The sequence below is a fragment of the Gadus morhua genome, unplaced genomic scaffold, assembly GCF_902167405.1.
Source record: "Gadus morhua unplaced genomic scaffold, gadMor3.0, whole genome shotgun sequence".
NCBI classification, from domain to species: domain Eukaryota; kingdom Metazoa; phylum Chordata; class Actinopteri; order Gadiformes; family Gadidae; genus Gadus; species Gadus morhua.
In genome coordinates, this window is record NW_021963955.1 from 16,579 (window position 1) to 34,126 (window position 17,548).

The following is a 17,548-nucleotide window of genomic DNA, read 5'->3' on the forward strand; positions in this document are numbered from 1 at the left end:
TCACTGATCGGCTCATCATGAGATTCATATAAGAAGTGGTGCTTTATGGACCTCAGCCATTTTTGTTTTAAAACAGCCTCCTCATTAATTTCTTCACAAAGGTCTTTGGCTGCCATCTGTGCAGTCACAAAGCCACTTGCCCTGTAGCTCTTAAGACCTCGTTCAGTCTTCTTCAGAAGACGCACAGCTAGGTCCACATGCATATTAGGAGTCTGCATAAATTTGCTGACAGGCTGTATTGCAGATGGCATGTCATACCAGACAACCGTGCAGATGCTGAAGCGGTATGACCCCACTTCCTCAGACAAAGACTGGGTCTCAGCCTTTATAGCAGGGTCTTTGGTGTGGTCTCTCACCTCAATTGAAGCCTCTCTCACGGCAGCCCCCTTGTACCTCATGGGCTCGACACTATTGACATTGCTCGCCCACCTTGTTTCTGCCCACATATTTAAGGTGATGCTCAAATGATTCTTCAGTATGGCCCTTTTTTGGGTGGGGGCTGAAAATTATGTGTAAATCTTTTGCCGGACACCAAAGTAGCTCATTCTGCTAAGATCCCTTAGCAGAATCACACACAACTAAATTAAATGTATGCGCCCAACATGGCACAAACAGAGCTCGGATTATTTTCTAAGAGCCTGAAGTGCCTTATTTTTGCCTCATGTTTGCCTCATTGCCACATGACTGTCCTCTGCATTCTTCAAAAGGAATTCCCAGCTCCTCAAGTCTCATCAGGATCATGGATGCCAAGTGCTGGCCTGTGGACTCCTTTGCCTCCAAAAATCCCATAAAATGTTCCTTGATATGGGGCTTCTCCATCAGTGACACCACTCTAATGACCACTGACGACTATTCTGTGTGGCTTATATCTGGGGTGCCGTCCAGAATTATTGAAAAAAACTTTGCCTGCTTGATATCATCCAATATAGCAGATGTGATTTTGCTGCTCAACAAATCAATTACCTCATTCTGCACATGATGGCCTAGGTAGATGTTGTGACTTGCTGTTCCTCTTTCAACACAGTTAAGGTGATCTTTCATAATGTAATCAAACCTAGCCCTAAGTTCAACCATAAAATTCCCATTTTATGGTGTGAACAGTGTTTCTGTGTGTCCGCTTAGAGACAAATTTCAAACTGCCAGTGACTGCACAATAGCAGTGAGACGTGTCAGCACTGCTCTCCATAAATCAATAAAGGTTGCCATGGCGCCGACGCGAGTAGGACGCTTATCCAGTAGCTCCGTGCGTGTTGCGTTGTTTTTAGTCATTTAAGTAATTTAAGTGTGTTTTTGTAAACTTTTAATTCTTTTATAAACTATTTATATGTGTAGATCTATATATATATATATATTATATGGATAGGGAGAAACTGCTTTCACTCCAAACAATGGGACGTAACGGCTTTTTCCGTCGGTAGTATCACCGCCGTTTGTCTGGCGCTGGAACAGCAGATGATACGAAGGATGGACGGAGAGTCAGTCAACCTATTGGAACCCAATACGGGGATGGCAATTTATACCCTTTATGGGGATCCGCAATTTAAATACAAGGATAGATCGTAATAATATAATCAGCACAAATCTATATCTATATATATATATATATATATATATAGTGATATATATCAAATTGTGTGAGTGTTTAAATATGGTCGCTAGTGTTTACATGTGGTCGATAGTGTTTAAATATGGTCGATAGTGTTTAAATGTGGTCGATAGTGTTTAAATGTGGGCGATAGGGTTTAAATGTGGGCGATGGTGTTTAAATGTGGGCGATGGTGTTTAAATGTGGGCGATAGGGTTTAAATGTGGTCGATAGTATTTGAATGTGGTCGATAGCGTGTAAATATGGTTGATAGTGTTTAAATATGGTCGATAGTGTTTGAATGTGGTCGATAGTGTTTAAATGTGGTGGATAGTGTTTAAATATGGTTGATAGTGTTTAAATATGGTCTATAGTGTTTAATTGTGGGCGATAGTGTTTAAATGTGGTCGATAGTGTTTGAATGTGGTCGATAGTCTTTAAATATGGTTGATAGGGTTAAATGTGGTCGATAGGGTTTAAATGTGGTCGATAGGGTTTGAATGTGGTCGATAGTGTTTAAATATGGTCGATAGTGTTTAAATGTGGTCGATAGTGTTTAAATATGGTCGATCATTTAAATGTGGTCGTTAGTTTAAATGTGGTCGATAGTGTTTGAATATGGTCGAGAGGGGTTTACATGTTTAAATGTGGTCGATAGGGTTTACATGTTTAAATGTGGTCGATAGTGTTTAAATGTGGTCGATAGGGTTTACATGTTTAAATGTGGTCGATAGTGTTTAATTGTGGTCGATAGTGTTTAAATGTGGTCGATAGGGTTTAAATGTGGTCGATAGGGTTTACATGTTTAAATGTGGTCGATAGTGTTTATATATGGTCGATAGGGTTTACATGTGGTCGATAGGGTTTAAATGTGGTCCATAGTGTTTAAATGTGGTCCATAGTGTTTAAATGTGGGCGATAGTGTTTAAATGTGGTCGATAGGGTTTACGTGTGGTCCATAGTGTTTAAATGTGGGTGATGGTGTTTAAATGTGGGCGATAGTGTTTACATGTGGTCGATAGGGTTTACATGTGGTCCATAGTGTTTAAATGTGGTCGATAGTGTTTACATGTGGTCGATATTGTTTAAATGTGATCGATAGTGTTTAAATATGGTCGATAGTGTTTAAATGTTATTTTCCCTCACTCTCCACCTCATCCCTAACTCTCCACCTCAAGCTGGTGTGTAGTGAGCGTTCTGGCACCGATTGGCTGCCGTGCATCACCCAAGTGGGTGCTACATATTGGTGGTGGTTAGTGAGGTCCCCCCTTCACTTTAGGCGTCTTTGAGTGTTATTGGGTGTCAAGCAACTATGTTGCGAGACAACCTATTGTTTTCGTACGAATTCTTATTATTGGGTGTCAAGCAACTATGTTGCGAGACAACCTATTGTTATTGTACGAATTCTTATTATTGGGTGTCAAGCAACTATGTTGCGAGACAACCTATTGTTATTGTACGAATTCTTATTGGGTGTCAAGCAACTATGTTGCGAGACAACCTATTGTTATTGTACGAATTCTTATTGGGTGTCAAGCAACTATGTTGCGAGACAACCTATTGTTATTGTACGAATTCTTATTGGGTGTCAAGCAACTATGTTGCGAGACAACCTATTGTTATTGTACGAATTCTTATTGGGTGTCAAGCAACTATGTTGCGAGACAACCTATTGTTATTGTACGAATTCTTATTATTATTGGGTGTCAAGCAACTATGTTGCGAGACAACCTATTGTTATTGTACGAATTCTTATTGGGTGTCAAGCAACTATGTTGCGAGACAACCTATTGTTATTGTACGAATTCTTATTATTATTATTATTATGCTGCCATTGGAGTCAATGGCAGCCCATAGAACCGCTTGGCGAAAAGTTGTGAAATTTGGCACACTTGTTCAGGACTGCCCCATTAGCCCATTAAGCCAATCTAAGGTCGCTAGCCCAACAGCTCTAGCGCCACCAACAGGTCAAAGTTGGGCATGCATTCATGTTCATAACTTTTGACCTATTCGACCAATTTTCACAAACCAGGTATCATTGGATTCCTTGAACCAAGCCCAGTTCAACAAACCCTATGACGTCATTGCGCCATGACGTATATGTCCGCCATCTTGGTTTATGTCAAAAACCTTCAAAATGCTACTCCTATCACAAATCTTGTCCAATCATCTCGAAACTTGGCACACATGATCTTCTGGCCATCCTTGATGAAAAACATCGAATAGATTTGTCAAATTCAAAACCGTTTGCCCGCTAAAGCCAATCAAATTTGGCGGCGAAGCCGCCAAACAGGAAGTGAGCCGATTTCTCAGCATCCCTTTGACATATCATAACCAGACTTGGTATATAGACCCATGGCCTCATAAAGGTGACACTGATTTAATTTGGTGACCTTTGACCTGTAGGGGGCGCTGTTATTAATGTCCATGTGTTTTGACCTCTTTCCCTTCACATGAGTACATTTACAACTTATTTTCAATGTCTGGTGATACTATCAGACCTCCCCGTATAGCTAGTATATTATAACTTGCACAAATATCCGCGACAGCCAATGATATTCAACCGCGAAGCCGCCAAACTGGAAAAACGCCAATATCTCAGTATCCCTTGGACAAATCATAACCAAACTTGATACATAGACCCATAACATCATTATGGGGACACTCAATGAATTTCGTGACCATTGACCTCTAGGGGGCGCTATAATTAATGAAGACGTGTTTTAACTCCTCTCTCTTCACATGAGTACATTTCAAACTTATTATCAATGTTTAATGATACTGTCAGACCTCCCCATATATCTTGTAAATTATTTTGTTGATATTGTTCCGAATACCCCTATGTATTTGTGACATTTGTTCTGTCAGGCAGACTGCATTGCCCCCTTACCTCTAGGTGGGGTCCTTTTCCCATTTACTCATCCCACCGGCTGTCGGTATTGCCGATTTCCGAGGCGGTCGTCATGTAGCCCCCTGGCCGATTGCGTCCATCCGGCAGAATAAGCCTACCGAGTCCGATTATGCTTGACACCCACATTGCTGCTCGCAGCTATATTTGGGTGTCAAGCAACTATGTTGCGAGACAACCTATTGTTTTCGTACGAATTCTTATTATTATTATTATTATGCTGCCATTGGAGTCAATGGCAGCCCATAGAACCGCTTGGCGAAAAGTTGTGAAATTTGGCACAATGGTTCAGGACAGCCCCATTAGCCCATTAAGCCAATCTCAGGTCGCTAGCCCAACAGCTCTAGCGCCACCAACAGGTCAAAGTTGGACATGCATTCATGTTCATAACTTTCGACTTATTCGACCAATATTCACAAACCAGGTATCATTGGATTCCTTGAACCAAGCCCAGTTCAACACACCCTATGACGTCATTGCGCCATGACGTATATGTCCGCCATCTTGGTTTATGTCAAAAACCCTCAAAATACTACTTCTATCACAAATCTTGTCCAATCATCTCGAAACTTGGCACACATGATCTTCTGGCCATGCTTGATACAAAACATCGAATTGATCGATTGATTCAAAACCGTTTGCCCGCTACAGCAAATCAAATTTGGCGGCGTAGCCGCCAAACCGGATGTAAGCCCATATCTCAGCAGCCCTTTGACATATCATAACCAACCTTGGTACATAGACCCATGACCCCAGAAAGGTGACACTGAATAAATTTGGTGAGATTTGACCTCTAGGGGGCGCTGTTATTAATGTCGATGTGTTTTGACTCCTCTCTCTTCACATGAGTACATTTAAAACTTATTTTCAATGTCTAGTGATACTATCAGACCTCCCCGTATAGCTAGTATATTACTTCTTGCGGAAATAACCGCGGCACCCAATGATATTTGACCACAAACCCCCCAAACCGGAAACACGCCAATATCTCGGCAGCCCTTTGACATATCATAACCAAACTTGAAACATAGACCCATAACATCATCATGGGGACGCTTAATGAATTTGGTGACCATTGACCTCTAGGGGGCGCTATAATTAATGAAGACGTGTTTTAACTCCTCTCTCTTCACATGAGTACATTTCAAACTTATTTCTAATGTCTGAGGATACTGCCAGACCTCCTTATATAGCTTATAAATTATTTCTCATTGTAACATCAGAACTTGGCCGCCATGTTGAAAGTTGTCAAAATTAGTTGTAAATTCCCACAGGCCACAAATTATGTCCAATCTTCATGAAACTTTGCATATATGATCTTCCGACCAAGCTGAACAAATGTATTAAACAGCTTTCTCAAATTCAAAACCGTTTGGCCGTGACAGCCAATCAAACTTGACGTTGCTCATTAATGGGTAGACACTGCACTCGTGTGGCGCTCATTAATGGGCAGACACTGCACTCGTGTGGCGTCAAGCGGTACTTAATGTATAATGCAACAATGACTAAATTTACCATTCCGCCCACCTACTATATAAACTGCAATTCCCTCTGGATTAGATGCTTCACGAACCACCTCCAGAACGGATGCTTGTTTACATTGTGTCTCTTTTAGAGATATTGTTCCGAATACCCCTATGTATTTGTGACATTTGTTCTGTCAGGCAGACTGTATTGCGCCCTTACCTCTAGGTGGGGTCCTTTTCCCATTTACTCATCCCACCGGCTGTCGGTATTGCCGATTTCCGAGGCGGTCGTCATGTAGCCCCCTGGCCGATTGCGTCCGTCCGGCAGAATTAGCCTACCGAGTCCGATTATGCTTGACACCCACATTGCTGCTCGCAGCTATATTTATTATTATTATTATTATGCTGCCATTGGAGTCAATGGCAGCCCATAGAACCGCTTGGCGAAAAGTTGTGAAATTTGGCACACTTGTTCAGGACTGCCCCATTAGCCCATTAAGCCAATCTAAGGTCGCTAGCCCAACAGCTCTAGCGCCACCAACAGGTCAAAGTTGGGCATGCATTCATGTTCATAACTTTTGACCTATTCGACCAATTTTCACAAACCAGGTATCATTGGATTCCTTGAACCAAGCCCAGTTCAACACATCCTATGACGTCATTGCGCCATGACGTATATGTCCGCCATCTTGGTTTATGTCAAAAACCTTCAAAATGCTACTCCTATCACAAATCTTGTCCAATCATCTCGAAACTTGGCACACATGATCTTCTGGCCATCCTTGATGAAAAACATCGAATAGATTTGTCAAATTCAAAACCGTTTGCCCGCTAAAGCCAATCAAATTTTGCAGCGCAGCGGCCAAACCGGAAGTAAGCCCATATCTCAGCAGTTCTTTGACATATCATAACCAACCTTGGTACATAGACCCATGACCCCATAAAGGTTACACTGGATGAATTTGGTGACCTTTGACCTCTAGGTGGCGCTGTTATTAATGTCGATGTGTTTTGACTCCTTTCTCTTCACATGAGTCCATTTAAAACTTATTTTCAATGTCTAGTGATACTATTAGACCTCCCCGTATAGCTAGTATATTATTTCTTGCAGAAATATCCGCGACAGCCAATGATATTCGACCGCGAACCCGCCAAACCGGAAACACGCCAATATCTCAGCATCCCTTTGACATATCATAACCAAACTTGATACATAGACCCATAACATCATCAGGGGGACACTCAATGAATTTGGTGACCATTGACCTATAGGGGAAGCTATAATTAATGAAGACGTGTTTTAACTCCTCTCTCTTCACATGAGTACATTTCAAACTTATTTTTAATGTCTGAGGATACTGCCAGACCTCCTTATGTAGCTTATGAATTATTTCTCATTGCATCAGAACTTGGCCGCCATGTTGCAAGTTGTCAAAATCAGTTGAAAATTTCCACAGGCCACAAATTATGTCTGTGTTGTCTCTCCTGGCACTCATTTAATATTCTTACATTGATTTCTTAAATATGTATATGTAAAAACGGATGTGAATAATTACTTTACAGTTAAAATAAGCCAATGTATAAATTCATATTATTTTGCCGTTTTAGGTTTGTTATTATTTCACTTCCGGTTTAGTCACTTCCTGTGACGTAATTTCCTGTTAAAAATCTTACCTCTGTAGAAGGAATGGCAGACATGTGCATCTTCTGATTGTAATCCGCTAGCATCCACATGAAAGCATCTAAGAGGCAATGCCGTAAGTTTGTTTAATCAATGCAAGACATGTTTAAGATAATATATTAGAGTGGATTTATTTAAAAATAATGTTTGATGTGTTGTTAAAAACGTTTTGGTTAGCAATTGTGTACAAACTAAAATCAATGCAATTGGCATCAGAATGTCTTCATGCAGTGTTAGACAGTTCATATTATTATTTACAACTATGTACAACATGCTGTTTAGTCAAATGTACATTCAGTATTTTTGTATTCTTTTATTTGCAGTTTTCACCGTCTGTTCATGAGGAATTGTGACAGTAAATGGTCAACCTTACTACGACTCTGTCTTCATTGGCTACGGTTTAACTCTGTGTTAAGTCAGGGTTACAACACACTGCACGAGAACACTACAATGTCCAATCTTCATAGAACTTGGCAAAAATGATCTTCCGACCAAGCTGAACAAATGTATCAAACCGCTTTCTCAAATTCAAAACCGTTTGGCCGTGACAGCCAATCAAACTTGACGACGCTCATTAATGGGTAGACACTGCACTCGTGTGGCGACAAGCGGTACTTAATGTATACTACAACAATGACTATATTTACCATTACGCCGATTTACAATATAAACTTCAATTCCCGATGGATTAGATGCTTCACGAACCACCTCCAGAACGGGTGCTTGTTTACATTGTGTCTCTTTTAGGAATATTGTTCCGAATACCCCTATGTATTTGTGACATTTGTTCTGTCAGGCAGACTGTATTGCGCCCTTACCTCTAGGTGGGGTCCTTTTCCCATTTCCTCATCCCACCGGCTGTCGGTATTGCCGATTTCCGAGACGGTCGTCATGTAGCCCCCTGGCCGATTACGTCCGCCCGGCAAAATTAGCTTACCGAGTCCCATTATGCTTGACACCCACATTGCTGCTCGCAGCTATATTTGGGTGTCAAGCAACTATGTTGCGAGACAACCTATTGTTATTGTACGAATTCTTATTATTATTATTATTATTATGCTGCCATTGGAGTCAATGGCAGCCCATAGAACCGCTTGGCGAAAAGTTGTGAAATTTGGCACACTTGTTCAGGACTGCCCCATTAGCCCATTAAGCCAATCTAAGGTCGCTAGCCCAACAGCTCTAGCGCCACCAACAGGTCAAAGTTGGGCATGCATTCATGTTCATAACTTTTGACCTATTCGACCAATTTTCACAAACCAGGTATCATTGGATTCCTTGAACCAAGCCCAGTTCAACACATCCTATGACGTCATTGCGCCATGACGTATATGTCCGCCATCTTGGTTTATGTCAAAAACCTTCAAAATGCTACTCCTATCACAAATCTTGTCCAATCATCTCGAAACTTGGCACACATGATCTTCTGGCCATCCTTGATGAAAAACATCGAATAGATTTGTCAAATTCAAAACCGTTTGCCCGCTAAAGCCAATCAAATTTTGCAGCGCAGCGGCCAAACCGGAAGTAAGCCCATATCTCAGCAGTTCTTTGACATATCATAACCAACCTTGGTACATAGACCCATGACCCCATAAAGGTTACACTGGATGAATTTGGTGACCTTTGACCTCTAGGTGGCGCTGTTATTAATGTCGATGTGTTTTGACTCCTTTCTCTTCACATGAGTCCATTTAAAACTTATTTTCAATGTCTAGTGATACTATTAGACCTCCCCGTATAGCTAGTATATTATTTCTTGCAGAAATATCCGCGACAGCCAATGATATTCGACCGCGAACCCGCCAAACCGGAAACACGCCAATATCTCAGCATCCCTTTGACATATCATAACCAAACTTGATACATAGACCCATAACATCATCAGGGGGACACTCAATGAATTTGGTGACCATTGACCTATAGGGGAAGCTATAATTAATGAAGACGTGTTTTAACTCCTCTCTCTTCACATGAGTACATTTCAAACTTATTTTTAATGTCTGAGGATACTGCCAGACCTCCTTATGTAGCTTATGAATTATTTCTCATTGCATCAGAACTTGGCCGCCATGTTGCAAGTTGTCAAAATCAGTTGAAAATTTCCACAGGCCACAAATTATGTCTGTGTTGTCTCTCCTGGCACTCATTTAATATTCTTACATTGATTTCTTAAATATGTATATGTAAAAACGGATGTGAATAATTACTTTACAGTTAAAATAAGCCAATGTATAAATTCATATTATTTTGCCGTTTTAGGTTTGTTATTATTTCACTTCCGGTTTAGTCACTTCCTGTGACGTAATTTCCTGTTAAAAATCTTACCTCTGTAGAAGGAATGGCAGACATGTGCATCTTCTGATTGTAATCCGCTAGCATCCACATGAAAGCATCTAAGAGGCAATGCCGTAAGTTTGTTTAATCAATGCAAGACATGTTTAAGATAATATATTAGAGTGGATTTATTTAAAAATAATGTTTGATGTGTTGTTAAAAACGTTTTGGTTAGCAATTGTGTACAAACTAAAATCAATGCAATTGGCATCAGAATGTCTTCATGCAGTGTTAGACAGTTCATATTATTATTTACAACTATGTACAACATGCTGTTTAGTCAAATGTACATTCAGTATTTTTGTATTCTTTTATTTGCAGTTTTCACCGTCTGTTCATGAGGAATTGTGACAGTAAATGGTCAACCTTACTACGACTCTGTCTTCATTGGCTACGGTTTAACTCTGTGTTAAGTCAGGGTTACAACACACTGCACGAGAACACTACAATGTCCAATCTTCATAGAACTTGGCAAAAATGATCTTCCGACCAAGCTGAACAAATGTATCAAACCGCTTTCTCAAATTCAAAACCGTTTGGCCGTGACAGCCAATCAAACTTGACGACGCTCATTAATGGGTAGACACTGCACTCGTGTAGCGACAAGCGGTACTTAATGTATACTACAACAATGACTATATTTACCATTACGCCGATTTACAATATAAACTTCAATTCCCGATGGATTAGATGCTTCACGAACCACCTCCAGAACGGGTGCTTGTTTACATTGTGTCTCTTTTAGGAATATTGTTCCGAATACCCCTATGTATTTGTGACATTTGTTCTGTCAGGCAGACTGTATTGCGCCCTTACCTCTAGGTGGGGTCCTTTTCCCATTTCCTCATCCCACCGGCTGTCGGTATTGCCGATTTCCGAGACGGTCGTCATGTAGCCCCCTGGCCGATTACGTCCGCCCGGCAAAATTAGCTTACCGAGTCCCATTATGCTTGACACCCACATTGCTGCTCGCAGCTATATTTATTATTATTATGCTGCCATTGGAGTCAATGGCAGCCCATAGAACCGCTTGGCGAAAAGTTGTGAAATTTGGCACACTTGTTCAGGACTGCCCCATTAGCCCATTAAGCCAATCTAAGGTCGCTAGCCCAACAGCTCTAGCGCCACCAACAGGTCAAAGTTGGGCATGCATTCATGTTCATAACTTTTGACCTATTCGACCAATTTTCACAAACCAGGTATCATTGGATTCCTTGAACCAAGCCCAGTTCAACACATCCTATGACGTCATTGCGCCATGACGTATATGTCCGCCATCTTGGTTTATGTCAAAAACCTTCAAAATGCTACTCCTATCACAAATCTTGTCCAATCATCTCGAAACTTGGCACACATGATCTTCTGGCCATCCTTGATGAAAAACATCGAATAGATTTGTCAAATTCAAAACCGTTTGCCCGCTAAAGCCAATCAAATTTTGCAGCGCAGCGGCCAAACCGGAAGTAAGCCCATATCTCAGCAGTTCTTTGACATATCATAACCAACCTTGGTACATAGACCCATGACCCCATAAAGGTTACACTGGATGAATTTGGTGACCTTTGACCTCTAGGTGGCGCTGTTATTAATGTCGATGTGTTTTGACTCCTTTCTCTTCACATGAGTCCATTTAAAACTTATTTTCAATGTCTAGTGATACTATTAGACCTCCCCGTATAGCTAGTATATTATTTCTTGCAGAAATATCCGCGACAGCCAATGATATTCGACCGCGAACCCGCCAAACCGGAAACACGCCAATATCTCAGCATCCCTTTGACATATCATAACCAAACTTGATACATAGACCCATAACATCATCAGGGGGACACTCAATGAATTTGGTGACCATTGACCTATAGGGGAAGCTATAATTAATGAAGACGTGTTTTAACTCCTCTCTCTTCACATGAGTACATTTCAAACTTATTTTTAATGTCTGAGGATACTGCCAGACCTCCTTATGTAGCTTATGAATTATTTCTCATTGCATCAGAACTTGGCCGCCATGTTGCAAGTTGTCAAAATCAGTTGAAAATTTCCACAGGCCACAAATTATGTCTGTGTTGTCTCTCCTGGCACTCATTTAATATTCTTACATTGATTTCTTAAATATGTATATGTAAAAACGGATGTGAATAATTACTTTACAGTTAAAATAAGCCAATGTATAAATTCATATTATTTTGCCGTTTTAGGTTTGTTATTATTTCACTTCCGGTTTAGTCACTTCCTGTGACGTAATTTCCTGTTAAAAATCTTACCTCTGTAGAAGGAATGGCAGACATGTGCATCTTCTGATTGTAATCCGCTAGCATCCACATGAAAGCATCTAAGAGGCAATGCCGTAAGTTTGTTTAATCAATGCAAGACATGTTTAAGATAATATATTAGAGTGGATTTATTTAAAAATAATGTTTGATGTGTTGTTAAAAACGTTTTGGTTAGCAATTGTGTACAAACTAAAATCAATGCAATTGGCATCAGAATGTCTTCATGCAGTGTTAGACAGTTCATATTATTATTTACAACTATGTACAACATGCTGTTTAGTCAAATGTACATTCAGTATTTTTGTATTCTTTTATTTGCAGTTTTCACCGTCTGTTCATGAGGAATTGTGACAGTAAATGGTCAACCTTACTACGACTCTGTCTTCATTGGCTACGGTTTAACTCTGTGTTAAGTCAGGGTTACAACACACTGCACGAGAACACTACAATGTCCAATCTTCATAGAACTTGGCAAAAATGATCTTCCGACCAAGCTGAACAAATGTATCAAACCGCTTTCTCAAATTCAAAACCGTTTGGCCGTGACAGCCAATCAAACTTGACGACGCTCATTAATGGGTAGACACTGCACTCGTGTGGCGACAAGCGGTACTTAATGTATACTACAACAATGACTATATTTACCATTACGCCGATTTACAATATAAACTTCAATTCCCGATGGATTAGATGCTTCACGAACCACCTCCAGAACGGGTGCTTGTTTACATTGTGTCTCTTTTAGGAATATTGTTCCGAATACCCCTATGTATTTGTGACATTTGTTCTGTCAGGCAGACTGTATTGCGCCCTTACCTCTAGGTGGGGTCCTTTTCCCATTTCCTCATCCCACCGGCTGTCGGTATTGCCGATTTCCGAGACGGTCGTCATGTAGCCCCCTGGCCGATTACGTCCGCCCGGCAAAATTAGCTTACCGAGTCCCATTATGCTTGACACCCACATTGCTGCTCGCAGCTATATTTATTATTATTATTATTATGCTGCCATTGGAGTCAATGGCAGCCCATAGAACCGCTTGGCGAAAAGTTGTGAAATTTGGCACACTTGTTCAGGACTGCCCCATTAGCCCATTAAGCCAATCTAAGGTCGCTAGCCCAACAGCTCTAGCGCCACCAACAGGTCAAAGTTGGGCATGCATTCATGTTCATAACTTTTGACCTATTCGACCAATTTTCACAAACCAGGTATCATTGGATTCCTTGAACCAAGCCCAGTTCAACACATCCTATGACGTCATTGCGCCATGACGTATATGTCCGCCATCTTGGTTTATGTCAAAAACCTTCAAAATGCTACTCCTATCACAAATCTTGTCCAATCATCTCGAAACTTGGCACACATGATCTTCTGGCCATCCTTGATGAAAAACATCGAATAGATTTGTCAAATTCAAAACCGTTTGCCCGCTAAAGCCAATCAAATTTTGCAGCGCAGCGGCCAAACCGGAAGTAAGCCCATATCTCAGCAGTTCTTTGACATATCATAACCAACCTTGGTACATAGACCCATGACCCCATAAAGGTTACACTGGATGAATTTGGTGACCTTTGACCTCTAGGTGGCGCTGTTATTAATGTCGATGTGTTTTGACTCCTTTCTCTTCACATGAGTCCATTTAAAACTTATTTTCAATGTCTAGTGATACTATTAGACCTCCCCGTATAGCTAGTATATTATTTCTTGCAGAAATATCCGCGACAGCCAATGATATTCGACCGCGAACCCGCCAAACCGGAAACACGCCAATATCTCAGCATCCCTTTGACATATCATAACCAAACTTGATACATAGACCCATAACATCATCAGGGGGACACTCAATGAATTTGGTGACCATTGACCTATAGGGGAAGCTATAATTAATGAAGACGTGTTTTAACTCCTCTCTCTTCACATGAGTACATTTCAAACTTATTTTTAATGTCTGAGGATACTGCCAGACCTCCTTATGTAGCTTATGAATTATTTCTCATTGCATCAGAACTTGGCCGCCATGTTGCAAGTTGTCAAAATCAGTTGAAAATTTCCACAGGCCACAAATTATGTCTGTGTTGTCTCTCCTGGCACTCATTTAATATTCTTACATTGATTTCTTAAATATGTATATGTAAAAACGGATGTGAATAATTACTTTACAGTTAAAATAAGCCAATGTATAAATTCATATTATTTTGCCGTTTTAGGTTTGTTATTATTTCACTTCCGGTTTAGTCACTTCCTGTGACGTAATTTCCTGTTAAAAATCTTACCTCTGTAGAAGGAATGGCAGACATGTGCATCTTCTGATTGTAATCCGCTAGCATCCACATGAAAGCATCTAAGAGGCAATGCCGTAAGTTTGTTTAATCAATGCAAGACATGTTTAAGATAATATATTAGAGTGGATTTATTTAAAAATAATGTTTGATGTGTTGTTAAAAACGTTTTGGTTAGCAATTGTGTACAAACTAAAATCAATGCAATTGGCATCAGAATGTCTTCATGCAGTGTTAGACAGTTCATATTATTATTTACAACTATGTACAACATGCTGTTTAGTCAAATGTACATTCAGTATTTTTGTATTCTTTTATTTGCAGTTTTCACCGTCTGTTCATGAGGAATTGTGACAGTAAATGGTCAACCTTACTACGACTCTGTCTTCATTGGCTACGGTTTAACTCTGTGTTAAGTCAGGGTTACAACACACTGCACGAGAACACTACAATGTCCAATCTTCATAGAACTTGGCAAAAATGATCTTCCGACCAAGCTGAACAAATGTATCAAACCGCTTTCTCAAATTCAAAACCGTTTGGCCGTGACAGCCAATCAAACTTGACGACGCTCATTAATGGGTAGACACTGCACTCGTGTGGCGACAAGCGGTACTTAATGTATACTACAACAATGACTATATTTACCATTACGCCGATTTACAATATAAACTTCAATTCCCGATGGATTAGATGCTTCACGAACCACCTCCAGAACGGGTGCTTGTTTACATTGTGTCTCTTTTAGGAATATTGTTCCGAATACCCCTATGTATTTGTGACATTTGTTCTGTCAGGCAGACTGTATTGCGCCCTTACCTCTAGGTGGGGTCCTTTTCCCATTTCCTCATCCCACCGGCTGTCGGTATTGCCGATTTCCGAGACGGTCGTCATGTAGCCCCCTGGCCGATTACGTCCGCCCGGCAAAATTAGCTTACCGAGTCCCATTATGCTTGACACCCACATTGCTGCTCGCAGCTATATTTATTATTATTATTATTATGCTGCCATTGGAGTCAATGGCAGCCCATAGAACCGCTTGGCGAAAAGTTGTGAAATTTGGCACACTTGTTCAGGACTGCCCCATTAGCCCATTAAGCCAATCTAAGGTCGCTAGCCCAACAGCTCTAGCGCCACCAACAGGTCAAAGTTGGGCATGCATTCATGTTCATAACTTTTGACCTATTCGACCAATTTTCACAAACCAGGTATCATTGGATTCCTTGAACCAAGCCCAGTTCAACACATCCTATGACGTCATTGCGCCATGACGTATATGTCCGCCATCTTGGTTTATGTCAAAAACCTTCAAAATGCTACTCCTATCACAAATCTTGTCCAATCATCTCGAAACTTGGCACACATGATCTTCTGGCCATCCTTGATGAAAAACATCGAATAGATTTGTCAAATTCAAAACCGTTTGCCCGCTAAAGCCAATCAAATTTTGCAGCGCAGCGGCCAAACCGGAAGTAAGCCCATATCTCAGCAGTTCTTTGACATATCATAACCAACCTTGGTACATAGACCCATGACCCCATAAAGGTTACACTGGATGAATTTGGTGACCTTTGACCTCTAGGTGGCGCTGTTATTAATGTCGATGTGTTTTGACTCCTTTCTCTTCACATGAGTCCATTTAAAACTTATTTTCAATGTCTAGTGATACTATTAGACCTCCCCGTATAGCTAGTATATTATTTCTTGCAGAAATATCCGCGACAGCCAATGATATTCGACCGCGAACCCGCCAAACCGGAAACACGCCAATATCTCAGCATCCCTTTGACATATCATAACCAAACTTGATACATAGACCCATAACATCATCAGGGGGACACTCAATGAATTTGGTGACCATTGACCTATAGGGGAAGCTATAATTAATGAAGACGTGTTTTAACTCCTCTCTCTTCACATGAGTACATTTCAAACTTATTTTTAATGTCTGAGGATACTGCCAGACCTCCTTATGTAGCTTATGAATTATTTCTCATTGCATCAGAACTTGGCCGCCATGTTGCAAGTTGTCAAAATCAGTTGAAAATTTCCACAGGCCACAAATTATGTCTGTGTTGTCTCTCCTGGCACTCATTTAATATTCTTACATTGATTTCTTAAATATGTATATGTAAAAACGGATGTGAATAATTACTTTACAGTTAAAATAAGCCAATGTATAAATTCATATTATTTTGCCGTTTTAGGTTTGTTATTATTTCACTTCCGGTTTAGTCACTTCCTGTGACGTAATTTCCTGTTAAAAATCTTACCTCTGTAGAAGGAATGGCAGACATGTGCATCTTCTGATTGTAATCCGCTAGCATCCACATGAAAGCATCTAAGAGGCAATGCCGTAAGTTTGTTTAATCAATGCAAGACATGTTTAAGATAATATATTAGAGTGGATTTATTTAAAAATAATGTTTGATGTGTTGTTAAAAACGTTTTGGTTAGCAATTGTGTACAAACTAAAATCAATGCAATTGGCATCAGAATGTCTTCATGCAGTGTTAGACAGTTCATATTATTATTTACAACTATGTACAACATGCTGTTTAGTCAAATGTACATTCAGTATTTTTGTATTCTTTTATTTGCAGTTTTCACCGTCTGTTCATGAGGAATTGTGACAGTAAATGGTCAACCTTACTACGACTCTGTCTTCATTGGCTACGGTTTAACTCTGTGTTAAGTCAGGGTTACAACACACTGCACGAGAACACTACAATGTCCAATCTTCATAGAACTTGGCAAAAATGATCTTCCGACCAAGCTGAACAAATGTATCAAACCGCTTTCTCAAATTCAAAACCGTTTGGCCGTGACAGCCAATCAAACTTGACGACGCTCATTAATGGGTAGACACTGCACTCGTGTGGCGACAAGCGGTACTTAATGTATACTACAACAATGACTATATTTACCATTACGCCGATTTACAATATAAACTTCAATTCCCGATGGATTAGATGCTTCACGAACCACCTCCAGAACGGGTGCTTGTTTACATTGTGTCTCT